This window comes from Dasypus novemcinctus, chromosome 9 (genome assembly GCF_030445035.2).
Source record: "Dasypus novemcinctus isolate mDasNov1 chromosome 9, mDasNov1.1.hap2, whole genome shotgun sequence".
NCBI classification, from domain to species: domain Eukaryota; kingdom Metazoa; phylum Chordata; class Mammalia; order Cingulata; family Dasypodidae; genus Dasypus; species Dasypus novemcinctus.
In genome coordinates, this window is record NC_080681.1 from 89378323 (window position 1) to 89383746 (window position 5424).

The following is a 5424-nucleotide window of genomic DNA, read 5'->3' on the forward strand; positions in this document are numbered from 1 at the left end:
CAACAGAAGCGGACAAAGAAACAAGACGCAGCAAATAGACACAGAGAACAGACAACCGGGGGAGGGGGGGGAATTAAATAAATAAATAAATCTTTAAAAAAAAAAGAAGAAGAAGAAGAATTTCAAAGCCTGAAAAGAAAATTTACAGAACTTATAGAAATGAAAGACACAAAGGATGAGGTTAAAATATGTTAGAAAACAAAACAAAGCAAAAATATGTTAAAGGCATATAACAGAAGATTTGAATTGATGGAAGACAGAATAAATGACTTGAAGGATTGAGCATCTGAACTTGAAAAGGCAGGAGAACAGAAAGAGAAAAGAGTGGAAAAATGGACAGGGGTCTCAGGGAATTGAATGACAAAATGAAACTTGCACATACATGTTATAGGTGTCCCCAACTGAGAAGAGAATGGAAAAGAGGCAGACAGAATATTTGAGGAAATAATGACCAAAAACTTCCCAATTCTTCTGAAAGACATAAATGTCAATATTCAATAAGGACAACACACTACAAACAGAATAAATCTGAACCGACCTACTCCAAGACACCTGCTATTCAGAATGTGAAATGCCAGAGATAAGAGAGCATTCTTAGCATTCTTTTTTTTTTTTTAATACGGAACACTTCATGAACTTGCATGTCATCCTTGTATAGGGGCCATGCTAATCTCCTCTGTATCATTTCAATTTTAATAAATGTGCTGTTAACATGAGCACAAGAGAGGATTCTGAAAGAAAGAGAAAAGCAATGCATAACAAAGAAGGGAACTTCAATAAAATTGTTTTTCTACAACCTTAATATTATAGGTTAATTGGCCCCTACTTTCTTTCCTTGTATAGATTTTATTCCCTGTTTTCTTGTATTGAATGTTTAATGTCAGTAGTCTAATGCCAATCTGATTTTTCTCCTTTAAGTGATTTGATCTTTCTGCTTTGAGTGTCTAAGGATTCTTTTTCTTTGAAGTTGAAAAATTTTATAAGGATATGTCTGAGAGTTGATTATACTAGGTCAATTTATCTAGGTAAATGTTGTGCCTTTTATTATGTATGCTCATATCCTATTTAATTTCAAAAAAGTTTTCTGAATTAGAATTTTTAAAATGAGTTCCAAGCACACTGTCTTCTTTTTCTTCCTCAAAGACCCAATTGTATGTTTTTAAATTTTTCCTTGCTTATTTTCTATATCTTTATCTATCTGATCATTTTTATCTCCTTCTTTCTTTATTTCTTAATCATTTTCTTAGTTCTTTTTATTTCTGTCTTCTGTATCCTTTACTATATTTTTGATTTATCTATTGTACCTTGGGTAGTCTATAATTTAGTCTTTATTTCTGAGATAATTTGGTCTTTTCAATCTTTTTCCTGAGTTAATACACTACATTTTACATTGTCCTCTGGTTTGGTCCATCTCCGTGTTTTTGTACTTTGGTTTCATGTAGAGTTTTGTTTTTTGTTTTTTGTTTTTTATCATGTAGGCTTTCTTATGCTTACAATTGCTTGTTTAAATATTTTAAATTCAGTTTGGGTGTACTTTTAGTTTCCTAGGCTGCTTAAAGCAAATACCATGAAATGGGTTGGCTTTAACAATGGAAATTTATTAGCTCGCAATTTGAGGCTGATAAAAGGTGATGCTTTCTTCCTGAAGACCAGTTGCCAGCAATCCTTGGCTCCTCTGCAACATAGCAAGGTACATGGTGGGGTCTGCCGGTCTCTCCCTTCATTTCCAGGTTTCATTAATTTCACCTTCTTGCTTTCATGACTTTCTCTCTAAGTATTCACTCCATTTTTTTCTTTCTTTCTTTTTTCCCATATAATCCACTCCCCACCCCCCACCACATCATTTTTGTAAGTTATGTATTTTTGAAGATATATACATCACATAAAAAATGTTACATTAAAAAATATAAGAAGTTCCCGTATACCCCCCAACCCCCTACCCTACTCCTTCCACACCAACAACCTCCCCCATCATTGTGGCACACTCATCACACTCGGTGAACACATTTTGGGGCACTGCTACACTACATAGATAATAGTTTACCCTGTAGTTTGCACTCTCCCCCAGTACATTAGTGGGTTATGGAAGGATATTAGGACAACACAAAATACCAAAAATACCCCCACATCATGTCTCTTCTTCCCTCTCCCTGCCCTTAGCAACTACTGTGGACTACTCCATTTTATAAAGGACTCCAGTAAGAGGATTAAGACTCACCCTAAATGAGGTGTGTTACATCTTAACTAAAGTAGCCTCATTAAAGATCCTACTTAAATTGGGCCCACATCCACAGGAATAGATTAACTTTAAGAAAATGTCTTTTGGGGATACATATAGCTTCAAACCATCACAGATGATTAGCAGTTTTCCTCTAATATGATGGTAATTTTTCTATGTGTTTTCACCTGACAAAAAGATTTGATTGTTTTTAAAATCATTCTACAGTACCTTTGTAGGTATGCTTGATTTCATTTATATTTGTTCATACTTGAAATCTGTTGGTTTTTTTCCTGACTCATCTATTTGAAGAAGGAATTTTGAGAGGTTTAAATGGTTTTATTGACTTTTCAGTTCAAGGGCTCCCTTTTCTGTTGCCACAATATCAGACTGTTTCTTTAATATAAACTACCCTTTCCTGGACAAACTTTCTCTAGTTTTTATCTCCCATCTCATTTAAATAAAACATTTATTATGAACTACTTCTTTCCTTCCTTTTACCACTGGTAAGCCCTCTTGGAGACACTGCTGTCTTCTAAGATACCTCCCTCTCTGTCCTTTAGATGTGGTACCTTGCAAAGGCTTAACATCTTTGGCTCCAGAACTTTCCAAGTCATTTCTTTTTTGACTCCTCCATTGCTCCATCCTTTCCCCCAGTGTGATAGGAGGGGAGCTATGTTTCCCATTTCTCCCAGGCAATGGCAAGCACTTTGGGCTGGCAAGAACTGGACTGTTGGGTCCCTGTAGCCCCACCCCCATCCCACAATAGGATATGAGGGAAGCTGTGTTTCCTCAGCCTCTCTGGGCAACTGCAGGAGATTTTGGCCAGCTGGTTTGTTGGGTGCCTGTGATTCCCTCCCTACCCCTTAAAGGGCAGAAGGAACAGTACTCCCTCAGCCACTCAATGCAACTGCAGGCACTTTTGACCCACATGACTTAGATTGTTAGGCACTCTCAAGGATCCATTCCCACTCTTGGCAGGGGAAGAAAGGGGCCAATGCTACATTAGTCTACTTGGACAACTGCAGTCAGTTTTGACCTGCATGGCTTTGTTTGTTGCCCACACTTGCAGCTCCATCCCCACCCCTAGGCAGAGGAGGAAGGGGCATGAAGCTTCATCAGTCTCTCCAGGCAACTACGTGGTTTTAGCCTGCATGACTTGGATTACTACACATGGCTACAGCTCTGTTCCAACCCTTGGCAGAGAAGAAATTTGGGAGGAGCATCTTTGGTACCTGGATCACTGCAGGTAGCTTTAGCCTCCTCAACTTACAGTTGGCTCCTACATCCTTGGCTCCTACTACACAACAGCAAGGGAGAAAGAGCAAGAAAGTCCTAAACTAAACAGAGAAACTACACCCAGAATAAATACATCTAGTAAGCTAGATGCCAAGACATCAAAAAAAAAAAAAAAATTACAATCAAGAAACAGGAAGATATGGCCCAGTCAAAGGAACAAGATAAGCCTCCAGATGACATAAAGGAGTTGAGACAAATAATCATAGATAGTTAAATCTCCTTAATAAGTTCAATGAGATTGCTAAAGAGATCAAGAATATTAAGGATATTAAGAAGACACTGGGTGAGCCCAAAGAAGAATTTGAAAACATACATAGAGAAAAATACCAAATCTTATAAGCATGAAAGTCACAATAAATGTAATAAAAAATACACTGAAGGCATATAACAGCAGATTTGAAGAGGTAGAAGAAAGAATCAGTGAAATCAAACACAAGACCTCCAAACATGACCATACAAAAGAACAGATTAAAAAGAAGAATGGAAAAAATTGAACAGGGTCTCAGGGAATTAAATGACAGCAAGAGATGTGCAAAAATACATGTCATCACCATCCCAGAAGGAGAAGAGAAGGGGAAAAGAGCAAAAGGAATATTTGAAGAAATAGTGGTAGAAAAATTCCCAGCCCTCTTGAAGGGCATAGATATCCATGTCCAAGAAGCAAAATGTACTTCCATCTGAATAAATCTGAATAGACCTACTCTGAGACACATACTAATTAAAATGTCAAATGCCAAAGACAAAGAGATAATTCTGAGAGGAGCAAGAGAAAAATAATGCATCACATACAAGGGATACCTAATAAGATTAAGTGCTAATTTCTCATCAGAAGCCATAGAGGCAAGAAGGCAGTGGTATAACATATTTAACATACTGCAAGAGGAAAACTACCAGCCAAGAATCCTATATCCAGCAAGATTGTCTTTCAGCAATGAGGGCAAGTTTAGACTAGTCACATATAAACAGAAACTGAGAGAGTTTGTAAGAAGAGACTGACTGCAGGAAATAATAAAGGGAGTGCTGCAGCCTAAAAAGAAAAGACAAGAAAGAGAGGTTTAGAAAAGAGTCTAGAAATGAAGATTATATCAGTAAAAGTAACTAAAAGTGTAAAAAGAATAGCAAAAATAAAATATAACAGATGAAACCCAAAGGTCAAAATGGGTGAAGTAAGAACTGCCTTTACAGTAATAACATTGACTATTAATGGATTAAACCCCCCAATCAAAAGGCATGGACTTGTGTTGGAAACTGAGGCACAGTGGCCTCACAAGGAGAGACGTGCTGTCTCCATGCTAGTGCTGTCTCAATGGCTACACTTGCACCCTAAGGATTGCGGTAATTAAGAGTTCCCAGCAAATGGGATGAAGCTGTTAAAGGCTGAAAGAAAAGATGAGCATACCTTTTGTAGTGAATAGAATACTTAGACTTTGTACCTTGAGATAAGATTTTTTAAAATTCCTTAGACTATGGGTAATGCTGATAGTTAACTGCATGTTGCTGCTTGTTGTCACGTAGGCTATGTGTTGCTGCTTGTTGTCACGTAGGCTACGTGTTCCTGCTTGTTGTCACTTAGACTGGGGTATATAGAGAGCCCTGTGTAAACAATAAAGTTGCCTGATGAGTTTCTACTTGCAGACCCCGTGATCCCAGCTCTCTCACTCTTGCTTTCTTGTTCTTTCTTTCTTTCTCTTTCTTTCACTTTCCTTTTTCTCTTTCTCTCATTCCTGATACCCTTTGGGTCCAAATCTCCAACAGACTTATGTAATGGATAAGAAAATATGAGCCATTTATATACAGTCTAAAAGAGACTCACCTTAGACAGAAAGATACCAATAGATTGAAAGTGAAAGCCTGGAAAAAGATTTTCCATGCATGCAGTAAACAAAAACAATAAAAAAACAAAAAAC

At 37.3% G+C, this 5424-nt stretch overlaps 1 non-coding gene across 1 annotated transcript; it reads right to left on the reverse strand.

The window, feature by feature from the left end:
- Positions 1 to 613: 613 nt before the first annotated feature.
- On the reverse strand, positions 614 to 720 carry LOC111764812 (U6 spliceosomal RNA). Its single transcript, XR_002797327.1, has one exon. It is a non-coding gene; the product is annotated as a U6 spliceosomal RNA (small nuclear RNA).
- Positions 721 to 5424: the final 4704 nt, after the last annotated feature.